This window comes from Engystomops pustulosus, chromosome 9 (assembly GCF_040894005.1).
Source record: "Engystomops pustulosus chromosome 9, aEngPut4.maternal, whole genome shotgun sequence".
Classification (NCBI taxonomy): Eukaryota; Metazoa; Chordata; class Amphibia; order Anura; family Leptodactylidae; genus Engystomops; species Engystomops pustulosus.
The window spans coordinates 30,364,639-30,382,961 of NC_092419.1; positions in this window are offsets into that span (position 1 = coordinate 30,364,639).

Sequence of the window (18,323 nt, forward strand, 5' to 3'; positions counted from 1 at the left end):
GACGATTTTCCCTGAATTGCCCCGGGATTTTTGTGCACGCGATCGGATTGCCTGGCATCGGCGCTGGCATGCACGCGACGGAAATGGGGGGGCGTGGCCGAACGAAAACCCGATGGATTCGGAAAAACCGCCGCATTAAAAAAAAAAAAAGTGTCCCTGGACTCGCGCTTACCTTCACCAGGAATAGGCTCGTGCATTCCGGCGGGCCTCGGCGGACTTCAGCGCAGCAGCGACACCTGGTGGACGTCGGAGGAACTACCTTAGTGAATCCCGGCCGGACCCGAATCCACCGCAGAGAACATAATCTGCCCCATTATGTTCCCCACAATTTCCATTATCCAACTATGTAGCGAAGTGTGTTTATAAATAGATAAACCACACTTGCCTGTAGGATAGGTAACTAATTGACCCACCTCTACAACGGTGCTTAGCTATTATTTCTAAGCCAGAAGCACCTAAGTTGGTAATTTGTCCATAAAGGGATATATAGTGTGATCCCTAAAGCCTGATGAGTCCTAAGTGCAAGTTTGACAATTGCCAGTATCACTGGTGCATCAGTTTAACCAAGTCTCATGTTTGGCTATGATGTTACCACACTTCTTAGTTCATAGATAATAGGATAAATTATCCCTATGTGCAGCTAGTGCTGCGTGGTATAACTGTCCCTGAGCTACAGTTTTGCATTATAAAACCCCTTGCAAACACAACAGGAAAAATGCAAATAAAATACTTCAGCATATCAGCAATACAAAATGCAATGAAAATGCATCCTGTGAACAGGGCCCAAAAAAATTTATAGCCAATTTATGGATTGAGGACTGCTTATAGTACATGCATGTCCTCAGGAAGCTGTATAAAGAAGGTGTCCTCTCCATACAGGGAAGGTGTCCACACAGGGACCCCTGTGAGTAACTGCTGCAATTGGTGCTGGCAACAGTTGTGGTAGGTAACCTGTCAGTTTTTGTGGTCACATGAACCGAACCATCACATTGGCACGGCCATATTGTTACCAATGATCAGGCATTGCTGATTGGTTGCTGTGACAACTGGAAACCTGTGGGAGGCTTCTGTATCTGGCAACTAACACTATTCATCCTAGCCTGCCAGAGGCAGACTGTGATATGAGATGTGCACTCATAATATATTGCTCTACAGTTGTCTTATAGTATATTGCATTAGTGATCAGACCCCATAATGTTCAAACAACCCGAGGGACCTAAAAAGGTAGTAAATAAAAAATGAATATTTTAGGATTTTTTAAAAAGTAAAAATTTAAATCACTACTCTTTCCCTATAACACATATAAAATAGATAAATAAAATCATAAACATGTCAGGTATCTCTGCGTCCCAAATCTCCACATCTATCATTAGGTTATCATTATGGTTAACCCCATATCAGCAAATAGGGCCCAAATGTCGGAATTGACACTTTTTATATTTTATAGAACATATACCGTATATACTTGAGCCGACCCGAGTATAAGCCGAGACCCTTAATTTCACCACCAAAAATTGGGAAAACCTATTGACTCGAGTATAAGCCGAGGGTGGGAAATGCATTGGTCACAGACCCCCCCAGTATATAGCCAACCAGCCCCCTATAGTATACAGCCAGCCCAGCTTGCCCCCAGCAGTGTACAGCCAGCCCAGTCTGCCCCCAGTAGTATACACCTTGCCCCCAGTAGTATACACCTTGCCCCCAGTAGTATACACCTTGCCCCCAGTAGTATACAGCCTGCCCCCAGTAGTATACAGCTTGCCCCCAGTAGTATACAGCTTGCCCCCAGTAGTATACAGCCTGCCCCCAGTAGTATACAGCTTGCCCCCAGTAGTACACAGCTTGCCCCCAGAAGTATACAGCACTGCCCCCAGTAGTATACAGCTTGCCCCCAGTAGTATACAGCCTGCCCCCAGTAGTATACAGCCTGCCCCCAGTAGTATACAGCCTGCCCCCAGTAGTATACAGCCTGCCCCCAGTAGTATACAGCCTGCCCCCAGTAGTATACAGCCTGCCCCCAGTAGTATACAGCACAGCCCCCAGTAGTATACAGCTTGCCCCCAGTAGTACACAGCTTGCCCCCAGAAGTATACAGCCTGCCCCCAGTAGTATACAGCACTGCCCCAGTAGTATACAGCACAGCCCCCAGTAGTATACAGCCTTCCCCCAGTAGTACACAGCTTGCCCCCAGAAGTATACAGCCTGTCCCCAGTAGTATACAGCCTTCCCCCAGTAGTACACAGCTTGCCCCCAGCATTAAAAAAATTATAAACTTATATACTCACCCTCCGGTGGCCCCGATGTGAAGCGCTGCTCCCCCGATGTCCGTGCCGCTTGTCTTCAGGCTTCCGTGCCCGTCTTCTTTCTTCTGCTGGGCAAAGCCAATGCTCTCTCCCGGCCGGGGCCTAGTATGACGCGCCGCTGCTGACGTCATACTAGGCGCCGCCCGGGGAAAAACATGGCGGCGCCCAGCAGAAGAAAGAAGACGGCGCGGAAGCCTGAAGACAAGCGGCACGGACATCGGGGGAGCAGCGCTGCGCATTGGGGCCACCGGAGGGTGAGTATATAAGTTTATAATTTTTAATGTATTTTTTACCTTTTAGATATTGACTTGTGTATAAGCCGAGGGGATGTTTTACAGCACATTTTTTTGTGCTGAAAAATTCGGCTTATACATGAGTATATAAGGTACAAACATCGTACACTCCTCACCATGGTAGCAATGAAAACATCAACTCATCCTGCAAATAATTATGCCTTTCACAGCTCAGTTATGTCTCAGTATAGGGCAAAATGAAACGAAAATGACAATTGTTTTGTACAAAGGGTTTTAATTTTTAAATTATAATAAAACATTATAAAACTTATACAAATCTGGTATCCGTGGGACCATACCGACCCAAAGAGTAAAGAATAAGTGTTATTTGTAGTGCACAGTGAAAGAACGAATAAACAGAACCCAACAAGAAAATGGCGCAAATGCATTTTCTCTGTAATTTCATCGCATTTGGAATTTTTTTTCCATCTTCACTGCACACAGCATGGAATATGAAATGTCACCACTAGGGAGGACAAATTGTTAGACAGAAAATGAACCCTCATAAGTTATATATTCTTGAAAAATGGAAACTCAAAAAATGAAAATGGTCCTTAAGGAGATAAAGGAAATCTACCATCAAAATCCAGCATGATAAACCAGGGACATTTCCTCATAGATTCAGGCACCGGGACTGTGGTAATCTACTTATATTTGCTATCCATGACCTCCTTCCTTCTACAATCAACTTTACTTTTAATGTAAAATTATGCTAATTAGCTTGAGGACCTACCCTGGCCCCTCTGTGATCTGGCTTTACAAGCAGCTACACTGTCTCCTCCTCCCCCCTGATCCCTCAGCACTGAAAATACAGCAGCTCACTGCACAAGTAATAAGGAAGCAGGAGGAGGGAGAGACAATGTAATAGCATGTAAAGCCAGAACACAGAGGGGCTAGGGCAGTGTTTGCAAACCTATTGCTCACTTGCCAGAGGCGGCACTCAGAGCCCTTTCTGTGGGCACCCGGGTCATCGCCCCAGCGCACCAGACAGGACTCAAAGAATCTTCCTTCAGTTCCAAGCAACTTAAAAGATGCTGCTTTCAGTCATATATTAAAGTGATACTTATTTCGCTACCTGGGAATGTAGGAAGAGGGAAAATGAATAGACGGGGCCAAATTATCTTTGGAGGACCTTCTGCTGGTCCCACGATTCTATGTGTACAGGGACACTGGAAAGAAGCTATAATGATGCAAATTTCCCATCTTGTCCTCAGGAGGCCAATATGATCGAACGTTGTTGAAGAACAGCAGGGAGCAATAAGTTACTGCTTTGCAGTATGGGCACTCGGCCGCTAAAAGGTTCACCGTCACTGGGCTAGGGTATCTCCTTATAATTTTAAAGATGATTTTAGAAGAAAGGAGGTATCATAGCGTCTGGATCTATGAGTCAGTGTCCCTGGTTTATTATACTTGATTTTGTATAGTTGATTATTTTCATATTTCATAGCTAAAAGGCTTAGTGACACTTTATCTATAATAGGGAGCATTTACATAAATGTCAGAAAGATTAACTATTGTCATCTAACACAAGCCAAAAATACACTGGGATTATATGAGCACAAAACCACTGGAAAACCATATAAACAGTCATAGAAGAGAAGCATTTCATTCTTACAGTATCGAAAAAGATTGTTATTATTGGATGTTATACAGAGGTATAACTTATGGACCAGGTTGGAATAGTTCAGACTCCTCTCGCTATTATGTCTCCGCCATAATCTAAATGGAACCAATTGCGATTATTTCCCCCTTCACAGCGTTTCCACGTCAATGGGACTGGCGGTGGAGTGTTCCGGTTTTGTCCGTTCCTGCACCGGCGCACTCTCTGCAGCAACATTCACATGTAGGACCTGGCATGGAAATAAATAAGGCCTGGCGTAGTTTTATCTACCAGCCAGAGCGGCCGACGGATCCATCGGGAGGTCTAAGCCTCATGATGTATCCGCCATGGTGACAGGGGGCATCATCGTAAGTCGACGTAAAAGTTTGTGGGTATGTTATGTATCTATGAAACGTGGTGCTGGTAGTATCAGGATTTTGGCCTGTTTTGCTACATCTAAGTCAAGGCAGTTCGCCATTATAAATGGAACAAAGAATTTAGCAAAAAAAGTTATATTAGAAAATTCTAAGGAAAAACTCAAGAGAACACACGTCACACAACAAAGCAACACCCCTAAGCGTGTAAAGAGTTTTACGACAAAATAGTGTGACATTTACCATGGCTACAACACCACACCAGTGGCTAATGCAACATCCCCCACCGGGGCCTAGCCTTTTCTCGGGGCCTGGAGTCAGCCGGAGCCCGCAGTACCTGAGTGGCTGGTGGTTGCGGCCTAGGCACGCTAGTGTCACGGTGCTTGGTATGAGGAACCGGAGGGCTGTCCTACAGCCTGGCAGGTCTCCAGCAGGGTGGTGTTGGCAAGAAATGATGAGGGAGAGGCTGCTATAGCGGATCTCCCTGGGGCAACCCTTTGGTGTCTAGAGTATGAGTCTCTGTGTGGTGGACAGGGTGCCTGTGATGATGGCAGCCGTAGTAGCAGGGACCAGACGGAGGCAGAGGTTGAACAAAAACAACTTACAGTTCTTTATTGGAACCGACAGGAACTTCAGCAACGTGCCTTTAACAGAGTGATGGAGTGCTGAGATGCTTTTGGAGGGAGCCTCAGGAGGTAGATCGCCAGCCTGGATGCAGAGGGCAGGCTGGGAGGTAGCTGTGTCCTAATAGGAAGCTTCAGCTTGTCCTGGAGTGCTTCAGGTATCACTCTTGAAGGTAGGATGATACCCCTTTCCTCACTAACTCTAACCTATTAGCTCCACTCTTCAGAGGCAGGGGCTAGGCTCTTCCTGCTCTTATCTGGTATGCTGGCTGAATAGAGTCTGGACTGGGGTAACCCAGTCTGCTTCTTCTGATCTGAGCTAGGCTAAATCTAAACTCTTCTGATGTCCTGCAGACCCTCAGGTCTGACCAGGACTGGTCTCTTCTCCCTCCTGGGAGAGACTGCTCTCTAGAACATTCCTGGCCAGGGGTTTTGTAACTTCCCTGGTCAGGTGGTGGCTGCTCCTCCAATTACATCTCAGCTTACATTAGATAGAATGCAATACAAGTGATTGGATGACAGATCTTGCATCATACAAAACACTTAACTCCTGCTTTGCCAGGCAGGAGCTACCACTGCAATGTCCCCTGTGTGATGTGATGACATGCTGTGGGACGTATTCGCAAGCACTCCTTCGCCATTACATCGGCGAGGGTGTTGCATACCCCCGGGGCAATTGAAAGAGCCACCCTCGGCTCGACTACAGATGGTTGGGGCGCAGAGGTAGATAAGGGCACTTCTGGGAAGTGCAGGCTATGGGAGATGTAGGGACAACCCGCCCATGGTCCTGGAGACAGGCACCTGGGTTGGTGTCGGAAGTATGACAGTTGGTCGCTGACGCCATTAAACCGAACTGTACAGTAGGAAAGGTGTGGTGTCATGTACTGTAATCCACTCCTTGCACCAAGGCCTGTATATTTGTTATATCAACACTTCTTCCCTGGCGGCAATTATATAGTGTGTATATCTGCATTGCGTTAGCATATGCGACACGAGTACCTCCTGACTGACATCCTTACCCATAGTATGGGTGGCATCCAGGTGTTAACTCTGTAACACCCCCGGTCCCCGAAGGACCCGCAGTTTACGGACTACCCCCATGTGCAAACCTCAGTTTGGGGATAAGGTAGCGGTCAGTGTTTTACAAAAAGACGGTCCGACACAGCCACACTACAACCTGTAAAGCCTATGAAAGGGTTAATGCAGACTACTGGCATATATTTTGACAGTGTGCAAACAGGTTAACTCACATTGGCTTAGAAGCCCAATGGGTACACATCTTATAACATTACAACGTTACAGATAGATAGGCTACTCAGGGTAGCAAGATAGTAAATGTCTCTTTTCCTGCAAAGGAAAGGCATGGAAGTGCAAACATAATGTCCGTACCTAAAAGGAAAGGCATTAAGTGCAAAATAATAATAAATTACATGGCAACTTTTCCTGGTAGTATCCGGCGAAAGTCTCACAGAAGGTCTTTAATAACAAAGTCCATCTTCTGGGTACAGCCCTTGATGTGGGGAAAAGTGCACTAAGAAGCAAAGGGTCTCCTCTTTGTGTAGAGGGACAGAGTCCTTTGAAGGAATCTCTGCTGGGGCAGAGGAAGGGGTGCTATCATAGCACATGACAGTGGAAAATCTCTTGACTGAGATAAATAAGGGTGAGAGTCTCAGGACAGTTTCTGGCTCTTTGGGGATAAGAGGAATAGATACACATATATACACATTGTACAGTACCTGAAGTGGGCTACAGCCCTTCAGGGGTTACTCTGCATCGCTGGGTTCAGCAGAGACAGGATCCATCTCCAGCAGGGAATCCTGTGCATCCTCAGCGGGAGTAGGTGCCGGCTGGGGACACACGGTGGCAGTAGCGGGTACTGCAGGTGCAGCAACATCCTCCGGACCTTCAGGGGGAGGAGCCCTGTCGTCCGGGGTGTCGGCTGTTCCAGCCGGGGGCTCAACTGAGCCAGGGACCACGGAGGGGTCCAGAAAGAAATAAATAGGGACCTGCGGCAGCGCCGCGGCTCCTTCCAGCTCCGATTCTTCTGGGGCCAGGTCGTCACCCCATTGGTAACCGGCAAGCGGAGAAGTGGGCCTCGTTGGAACCTCCGGACAAGGTTCACTAGCCGGGATGTCATCTCCCACAGAAGAGCCGCGGGACCTGGCAATGCTCCCGGCAGGGGAGACGGTGGGGGTGGCGCCCTGGATCATGCCCGGCCCATGGATGGCAATGGGACCCGTACTCACGATCACCGTGGATGGAGCATTCACGTGGGTCACGGTTCGGGAACTCGCAGCCGAGGAAGAAGAAGTGTTCGGGGATTCCGGCCACTCGTCGTCCTCATACAGCTCGTCGTACGATGGGTAGCGGTCCTCATCGGAGTCCGGGATCCGGATCACACCAGCCGCCCATGGTCCTCGGGGCCCCTCCTGCAGGGAGAACTCGATGCACTCGCCTGGCTTCAGATTGTGCAGTCTCTCTGGCAAGTCAGGCCTCTTGACAGACCGGCGGGGAATAAATACCTCCCGTCCGGTGTAGTCTTGGGTGGCAAAGCCATAGCCACGTTGCTTGTCGAAGAACCGGACCATGCCGGTGGTGCGGTTCTTTTCCACCCAGGCTCCAGCTGCAGACCGGTCGGCCATGTAACGTTGGGCCTCCTTCTTGCGGCGTCGCTGCTCTGAGACAGCGTCTCGGAGTCTCTGGCGGACGGCCTCACCTCGGCCTCGAGGCTGCGGAGGTGCCGGTGCTGGGGCTCGTGGCTCCGGTACAGGCTCGGCTCTCCGTGGTGGTCGGGCAGGTGCCGGAACAGGAGCAGCCGGAGGATCAGGAACCGTCACAGCAGGGCTAGCAGGCCGAACAGCAGGGACAGTAGGCCTCGGAGCAGGTGGCACGGCAGCAGTAGGCCCAGGCGCTGGCTCAACAGGAGTCGGGGCCTCCCCACGTGGCGCCTCCACGTGGGCCCGCGGTACCGGCATGGTAACCGGGAGAGGAACGAGGAACCGCCCGGGTGGTACTTGGTACTCCGTCACCGCCTGGACATACCTCCTGGTGACGAAGGCTCGGGTCAGTCCTCGATGCAGCCGGTGCCCAGCAAAGGGCCTCCGGACCGGCTGCGCAGAGACCACAACCATGGTCTCCAAAACTTCGAAGAACTCGGGACGCTCCACGGAAGGGAATGGCGGAGGACCCCACATGATGCTGACCTCACTGTCCAAGATCCGCACGAGTTCTGGCGTTTCGTTGAGGCGGGGCAGGAAGTCCACTTCGCGCCAGAGGGAGGAGTCCAAGTCCTTCCCGCCAACAGCTCTGGCGGGCTCTAATTTTTCCTGCGCCACAGGTTCGCGCCCTTCACGCGTGGGTGGAGCTTGGTGTGTCGTCTGGGTTTCCCGCCAGTGAAGGTTTTGGCGGGCTGGAATTACTTGCTGCGCCACAGTTTCTGAGGCAAAATCTTCAGGCGCGGCAGCGCCGGATGTAGCAGAGCTGGTACAGTTCTTGCAGGGATTAACCTCTTGAGTGGTGGAGCGGCGCTCGACAGCACGTGGCAGCATTAACACAGTTCAATCCAGAAACACACAATCACTTGGGCCTAAACCCGAATGGCAGCAGGGTTAGGCAGCACAGTCTTTTCAATAAAGGATAGTCTTTAATGCCGGAATAAGGCACAGAAGTATCAATCCTGTTCGTGACGCCACTTGCAACATCCCCCACCGGGGCCTAGCCTTTTCTCGGGGCCTGGAGTCAGCCGGGGCCCGCAGTACCTGAGTGGCTGGTGGTTGCGGCCTAGGCACGCTAGTGTCACGGTGCTTGGTATGGGGAACTGGAGGGCTGTCCTACAGCCTGGCAGGTCTCCAGCAGGGTGGTGTTGGCAAGAAATGATGAGGGAGAGGCTGCTATAGCGGATCTCCCTGGGGCAACCCTTTGGTGCCTAGAGTATGAGTCTCTGTGTGGTGGACAGGGTGCCTGTGATGATGGCAGCCGTAGTAGCAGGGACCAGACGGAGGCAGAGGTTGAACAAAAACAACTTACAGTTCTTTATTGGAACCGACAGGAACTTCAGCAACGTGCCTTTAACAGAGTGATGGAGTGCTGAGATGCTTTTGGAGGGAGCCTCAGGAGGTAGATCACCAGCCTGGATGCAGAGGGCAGGCTGGGAGGTAGCTGTGTCCTAATAGGAAGCTTCAGCTTGTCCTGGAGTGCTTCAGGTATCACCCTTGAAGGTAGGATGATACCCCTTTCCTCACTAACTCTAATCTATAAGCTCCACTCTTCAGAGGCAGGGGCTAGGCTCTTCCTGCTCTTATCTGGTATGCTGGCTGAATAGAGTCTGGACTGGGGTAACCCAGTCTGCTTCTTCTGATCTGAGCTAGGCTAAATCTAAACTCTTCTGATGTCCTGCAGACCCTCAGGTCTGACCAGGACTGGTCTCTTCTCCCTCCTGGGAGAGACTGCTCTCTAGAACATTCCTGGCCAGGGGTTTTGTAACTTCCCTGGTCAGGTGGTGGCTGCTCCTCCAATTACATCTCAGCTTACATTAGATAGAATGCAATACAAGTGATTGGATGACAGTTCTTGCATCATACAAAACACTTAACTCCTGCTTTGCCAGGCAGGAGCTACCACTGCAATGTCCCCTGTGTGATGTGATGACATGCTGTGGGACGTATTCGCAAGCACTCCTTCGCCATTGCATCGGCGAGGGTGTTGCACTAATAACCCTGAAATAACCACAAATACTAGTTTACTGCCAGCACTTACGATTATTTCCCCCTTTCCACCACCTCCACTCCAGGGGCGCTGGGGGTGGGCCGATGCAGGGCAAGAAATAAATGCTGCACAGGCAACCAGCCGGATACATCAAAATGCCAGAGCCTCTTGATGTATCCAGCTACGACAGATGCTCAGCGGGGCCATCACACACCGGCACGCGAGCAATATCCACCATAGTTATAACCTCAATCCAATAGAAAAGTTGTGGAAAGACCTGCAGCAATAATAATTACCACAGACAAGACAAGGATTCCCTAGAGGAAATAACTACTGGGAGGACAATGCTCTGCATCAGATCTTTACCTCATAGCAAGTCTTAACTTTCTTAACTTCCTTGTGAACAACAAGTCTGTATTCTCTCTCTTCTTTCCTCACACCCGTGTGCCAATGTCCTTTTCTCATAAGGAATGATTCCCAAGAGATAAAAAGTGTCAGTATAAAGGAACATAATAAGATATTGCAACATTTTTCTTTATAATGAAATGAATGTCCTTACTTTGTGCTCCATTTTGTTTGAGTTACATACAGATAAAGCCAGAAGTTTACATTTACACCATATATTACATTAATAATACATATACAGGTGGTCCCCTACTTAAGGACACCCGACTTACAGATGACCCCTAGTTACAGACGGACCCCTCTGCCCACTGTGACCTCTGGTGACCTCTCTGGATATTACTACAGTCCCAGACTGCAATGATCAGCTGTAAGGTGTCTGTAATGAAGCTTTATTGATAATCATTGGTCCAATTACAGCAAAAAATGTTTAAACTCCAATTGTCACTGGGGCAAAAAAAAATTTTTGTCTGGATCTACAATTATAAAATATACACTTACGACTTACATACAAATTCAACTTAAGTACAAACCTATGTAATCGATCTTGTATGTATATATACAAGATGGTACTGCCTATATATATTTACACTACATGAAAAGATGCATATTATGTTTTTCTTACTATTTGGCATGAAATCTGAAAAAATCTTTCTAGCTTTAGGTCAAATAGCTATTAAAATTCTCCAAATGAGAATAATGAGAGAGAGAGAGATTTTTAAAGGCATTTTTATTTCTTTCTGCAAAGTCAAAAGTTTACATACACTAAGGTTGCTATACCTATACACAACTTGGGACAATCTGTATGATGATGTCATGTCTTTGGAATCTTTGGAATCAGTTTACATCTGAGTTAATTGGAGATGCTCCTGTGGATGTATTTTTAAGCACAGAGAAAAAGGATCCAAATCCAGCTCGTGGAGATCTTTTAAAATTCTTCTTTATTTGCGCTTATACAACATCCGGGTATACAATGAATACAATCGTCAACGCATTTCAAGCTTTATGACTGCTCTTATTCATCACTCCTGTGTGAATGTGTTGGCTTCCCTTTTTGTGAACAAACCAGAGATGGGAAATACCCATTTCCGAGACACAACATGGAAACACCCACATTCACATAATATATTTATATACAGTATATATATATATATATACCTATTGAAAAACAGTTATAAAAAACATATACAAAATGTGTCTATAAAAAACAGTGATAAAGTATAGATGATATGCTGTCATTAAATGTCTCCAATGAATAACATTTGCACCTGATAAGTGTGAATTGCTCTTTAGGACCGATCATGCGACATACTCTAGCATATTGTGTCGCAACAGCACCACCTAGTGGTTAAGGATTGGAGCCTTCTACATGAGATACTTATGATAGAATCAAAATAGAATGAAAACATACTGTCAACATTAACTTTCTAGGTACGTCAGACGCAGCCAAGTGTCACGGGTGCTCCCATGACCTATGTCTCGGGTCCTGGGCTCACCCGTACCCCTTTTAGTGCGCTAGCTTTGCAAGTTTTCAAAGGCCAGCTTACTGTTAATTGGCGCTGGCCATTTCTCAGAGTTCTATATAAATCTGCCTCCCCTTGCAGACCCTACTGGATCTTTGTGCCTTGTGCCTTAGAGAAAGTTGTGTTCCATGATCTGTGCTGATATTGTGATTTCCCGTCGTGACCCCGGTTCCGTTCCTGACTACGCTCCTCCGCTGCCTGCCTTGACCTATTGCTACGTCACCGACTCTTATCCTGTGCTGCCTGTCTCGACCTCCTGCCTGACCCATGACAACGAGTTTGCCTGCCGATTTTGTACTACGCCTTGGCCGCCACCGCGGACAAAGTTGCGCTGTGGAATGACCTGGTGGTACCACGCTGCAACAAGTCCAACCTGCGTTGTGGCGGGTTCTGGTGAAAAGCGGGTACCACTTAGACTCCGCTCCCAGGAGTCGGCTTACGTCATCGTCTGCAGTGGTACAGAGGATCCACTATCACTATAGGGCAGTGGTGGCGAACCTATGGCACGGGTGCCAGAGGTGGCACTCTGAGCCCTTTCTGTGGGCACTGCGGCCTTCACGTTAACACTGAGTTTGTCAGATAGGACTCAAGACTTTCTCCTGTGGTCCAAGACAGCGAGGACGTGCCTTGCTCAGCGCTATTTTAAAGTGACATCCTTGGATGCCAGGACTATAGGAGGAGCGAGAAGGTTTATTCAGAGATGGATTATCGTTGGAGCTCCTACTCTGGGTCTCCTGATTCTTCCTCTTCAGGGGACCCTGGAAGGAAGCTACAATCCAAATTTCTCCATTATCTTTCTATTGTATTGGGGAACTCTGGAAACCAATATGATTAAAACCGGTGATACAGCAGGATCAATAAGTTACTGCTTAAATTGTCATGGTGGCACTTTGCGACATACATGTGGGTTTTGATTGTAGTTTGGGCACTCTGTATCTAAAAGGTTCGCCATCACTGCTATAGGGGCTTATTTTTTTGCCACATGAGATGCAGTTATCTGGTACATAATTTGGGGCATCTATAGCTAATTGGTGAGATTTTATTAACTTTTTGTTGGGGGAGGAAATGAAAATCATCAATTTTTAAGAAGATATTTTTTGTTTTTTTTGGCCGTTTACCATACCATAAAAATAGTTTATTATTTTTATTCTATGGGTCTCCACGATTAGGAAAATACCTTATATATTTTTTTCCCCCTGTTTTTACTGATTAAAAAGTAATTTGGCGAAAATGTTGTTAATTTTAGCATCACCATATTTTCATATTTTTCAGCTGACAAATCTAGTAAAGGGCTTCTTTTTAGCGTGAAGCGTTGTGCTTTTTAGTGGTCTTATTTTAGAGTGCGTAACATTTTTTAATCACTTTTTAGAGCATTTTTTTAAAGGTATTAATTAACCCCTTATCACCGACACTAGTTTTCAGCTCAATGACCAGACTCGATTTTTCAAATCTGCCCTGTCTCACGATAATTGGTTATAACTTCGGAACGCTTTAACATATCCTGGTGATTTTGAGAATGTTTTCTCGTGCCACATTGTACTTCATGTTAGTTATAAAATTTAAGTGCTAAGTTTTGCGTTTCGTTCTGAAAAAAAAGTGAAAATTTGGCAAAAGTTTGTAAAAATTCTTCATTTTCCAAGTTTGAAATGTTCTGGTTTCCAGACAAGATGTAAAACTACCCAAAAAGTTTGATAATTAACATTTACAGAATATCTGCTTTATGTTGGGATGATAATTTATGCTTCCGGTCATTTTTCTAGGATGTTATGAGGTGCAGAACTTTAGGTGCGATTTTTCTTATTTTCATGAAAATTGCCAAAACTCACATTTTGAGGGAAAACTCAGCTTCCAAGTGACTTTGAGAGGCCTAAATAATAGTAAAACCCCATAAATTACCTCACTATAGAAAGTTCACCCCTCAACATATGTAAAACAACTTCTATTAAGTCTATTAACCCTTTAAGTGTTTCACATGGGTTAAAAAATATGGACTTGCGATTTAGAAACTATTGAATTTTTTTGGAAAATACATTCATTTAGGCCAAAACTGACATTTTCAGAATAAATTAAATGATGAAACGCACTGCAACGCTTGATGCCCAATTCCTCCCGAGTGTACTGATACCCCATATGTGGTGGTAAACTGCTGTACGGGCGCACGGCCGGGCATAGGGTGAAAGGAGGCGCCATTCACAGCAGATTTGTATTGTCACATTGTACGACCTATAAATTTTTGGTTTTTTTGGTAATGCAAACATATGAGGGCTTATTTTTTATGGGATGATATACAATGTATAGATAATTTATTTTGGGAGTCTAAAGCTTATTCATGAGATTTTATTAACTATTTCAAGGGGGACACAAACAAAATCATCAATTTTTATTTTGGATTGTTAGCATTTTTTTTCCCCCGCTCACCGTAATGTAAAAATAATATTTTATCTTTATTCTCTGGTTCACTACGATTGCGGTGATATCTCATTTATATCGTTTTTCTTATCTTTGCTCAATTTTCCTGAGCAAAACCAATATTGGAGAAAATCGCATTGTTTTTACTATTGACAACTTTTTAGGGCCATAACTTCTGTATTTTTCTGTTGTCAGATCTGGTTGAGGGCTTATTTTTTGCGAAAACAGCTGTTCTTTTCAGTCGTATCATATTAGGTAACGTAACTTTTTTTGATCACTTTTTAGAACATTTTTTGTGATGGTGTTTGATGAAAAATTGTATATTATGGGAAGTTTTTCGAGTTTTTTTTTACGTAGTTCACTGAGCGGGTTCAATATTGATTTAGCTTTATTGTACAGATTAGTACGGACGCGGTGATACCAAATATGTACGTGTTTTTGTGTTTTATTTACTTTATTTGCATTTTATGTGTTACTGGGGAGATTATGGGACTTTTGTTTTATTTATTTAATTATATTATAAAAAGATTTAATTTTTTTTAAAAACTTTTTTAAATTTTCTACTTCTTGGCTTGAATAAGCGTTCATCCGATCGCTTATTCAAGCCTCTACACTGCAATACACTTGTATTGCAGTGTATAGTGTAAGTAACTGAGCATGCCGCGCAGGGCGCACACCGATCCGGGATTTTGGTAAAACAGATATGATTTTATTTAATCTAATAAATCCGATTTAAAATACAGACAACGCGTTTCGCGTCCTCTCAATCGGGCGCTTCATCAGGTCTAAATTCACATTACAGATAGAGTGATATATATATATAAATATATATTAATTATACACTGTACCTTGGAATAAATTATGTTCCTATACACTGAGGAGAGGAGTCTGGCTCTGTGCCCCTTTCCTTAACATTGTGATGAGGCACCATACAACAATAGTGCCAGTACAGCCCTAATGGTGGCCCTGCTCCCAACCACTGCAAATATAAACCTTGTATTACCCAAAAGGCTATCAACTCCTTAAGGACAGGTGAGGTAAAAGTACATCTCAGTGCCTTTAAGGATGCTTGAAGAGAGCTGAGCATTATGGGTTCAAGTCCCATTCAGGTAAACATCTGCAAAGAGTTTATATGTTCTCTCCGTGTTTCCGTGGGTTTCCTCTGGGTCCTCTGGTTTCCTCCCAGACTCCAAAACATACTAGTAGGTTGATTAGATTGTGAGCCCAATGGGGACAGGGACTGATTTTAGCAAAACTCTGCGTAGCGCTGCAAAATATATGTGTGCTAGATAAATAAAGGAAATATTATTATTATGATGCAGCAAACACCCACCTGAAACACCAGCGATCATGTTGTTAAATGCCACGACAAGGCCATCATCGGTAGAGAACATGGACCCATCCCAATGCTACCACCTACATATACATGTGGTATAGCTGTAAAATGAGCGCAGTAGTATTAGATTATTTACAAAAACGGCCTAGAAGACCTCACTGAGACCCATTGGTCAGAATGATACTAAAACATCACTTGTATTACTCATGTTTAAAAGAAAACGATTTTTACTTCCTTTTATGTGACTCATGGGAGGAGGTTTTTCAACATACAATTAAATATTATGTAGTCTGCTGTGGGGTTGTTTTCATTTTTCCCCGTATGTGAGAAACCAGCCTTTTAGCCTTGGAGGAAATGGGACCATGAGAGTGTAACACTTGCTATATTAATAGTGTCTATTTTTCAACCAGTAGATGTCGCTGTTGCACCATTCTGTCTGACACATTTTTGCAACATTGTTGGATGGTGATTGTAGTGTAAAAGGCCTCAGTGGTCGCTGTGCGATTATATATTACACATTCAGCAGTTAATCCTCACTGCCTAATCTATATTATGATACACTAAATATCCCTAAGGTGTTACCATGTACCCTACATACACACAATCACATCGGCTCTGCTATTTGGTTATATGCGCTGGAGCTCTTTACACGGCGATGCTTTGTCAACCAGTTACTATTGTCCCCTTATCACCACATATACTGGTGTACATCTACTAAGGGTCCGTCCGACGCATTTCTGTCTGGGTTTCCCGAATATTTCCGATCTGCCCTGAATTGCCCCGGGTTTTTGGCACACGCGATCGGATTTTGGCGCATCGGCAACGGCTTTAATGTAACACAATTCGGACAAGCCGACTGATTCGGACAAGCCGACTTATTCGGACAAACCGTGGAATTTAAAATTCAAATTGTGTCGCGTGATCAGCACTCACATGCACCAGGAAGAAGAAGGTGACCTCAGAGGGGGAAACGACACATGCAAGAAATCGGGCACAAGTTGTAAGTGGATCACAGCAGCTCCGAATCCTCGTCTGACTTTCCTGGATCGGCGGACGGGACGGGTAAGTAAATGTTCCCCATACTGACTACTGGCTAAAATAGATGGTTCACACTACAGTCCCCCCCCCCCCCCCCCCCATGTTTCACCACTAATGTGGCGTCCTCAGCGGTGCCGGGGCTAAAGAGACAACGAGAAATGAAAACAACCCCACAACAGACTACATAATATTTCATTGTATGTTAACCTCCTCCCATGAGTCACATAAAAGGAAGTAAAAATAGTTTTCTTTTAAACATAATTAATAAAAGTGATGTTTTAGTATCATTCTGACCAATGGGTCTCAGTGAGGTCTTCTAGACCGTTTTTGTAAATAAACTTTTGTGTATATGCACCCAGTCAAAGTTTGTCCACAAACTCTTGGGGCCCAGTAGTATAAGAAGCATTAAGTGTGAACAGAGACATCAGATACATGGAAACTGAGTTTTATTTCATAATATGCCATCATTTATTGAAGAAGCTCAACATTGCAAGTCAATAACAATCAAGGTCCAACCCTTGTTGACTCACATTTACTAATCATTTCTTGTTACATTCATATAAATGAACATTGAGGTTGATATCATCACACAGCATTGTTCAGAGATTCCCATCACTCACATCAGGCCCCATCACTATGAGGGTTCATAGATTATATATCAGTCTGGTGGTTCTATTTTACTTATTCCTTTCTCCAAAACAGATTGTCCTGAGTACATTTTGGCCCAGAAGTGCTGATAAAGAGTCCACTACATGGGCAGGTTCTAGTAAAATCACTATCTGCTAAGACTTTTAGTCTTATACACAAGCAGATGTCAAGTTAATAATTAACCCAATTCTTTTGGAAACAGTAAACTCATCCCCACATTGTGGCGCCTAAATCTCGCCCCTAGGACATCGCCATCAGGTAGACACCAAACCATTATGAAAGTATAGAGGAGTCATGGAGGAAGATGGAGGAGTCATAGAGGAGGATGGAGAAGGTTGGAGGAGGAGCGCACTGGGATATTTTTACCCTATTTTATTTCTTGCATTCTGATCCTAAAAGTTGTAATTAGTCATTATTACTATTTGTATTAGTATGTGGATGGGCCATGTGTTGTACTATTGTTATCGGTTATTCCTTTTGCTTGGCCTGGGAAGTTTTCTGCACAACTACTGTCCATATATCTTGTAGTGTATGTCAGGATGTTATACTGTACTGTATTATTACATATGTGCCGCCAAAATATGTAATAAAATTGTGTATTAAAAAACTAAACTGTGAACCAATGACCATGTTACTGACACGTTGCTGTACATATAGTTCGCCCCTGAGTGCATATACACCGCACATCCACTACATATCTAGGGTCTGGTGATATCACCGTCCGCTAAGATTCTGGTAGAGGAGTCCAGCACCAGGGAGGCCCATTCTAATGGAGACAATGTCCTCCGCCCATTTCCAGGACATTGAGGGGCCACTCAAAGAAAAGGGCAGTCGAGCCGGAGCCGCAGACGGTTGTCTCCATCCTGTACTACATATCAGATTTCTGGTCTCGTCCATCAGCCAATGTAAAATGTATAATTTATCTACATGTTTTAAAAACTTTGGATGCATCCACACACTGTGACACCTATGTATCGCCCCTTAGGGCATCGCCATCAGGTGGACATGTCATCACTTTGTGTAACTTGGTACATTAAGTGTGAGGTGCTGTGCTACATTATGGGGAAGTG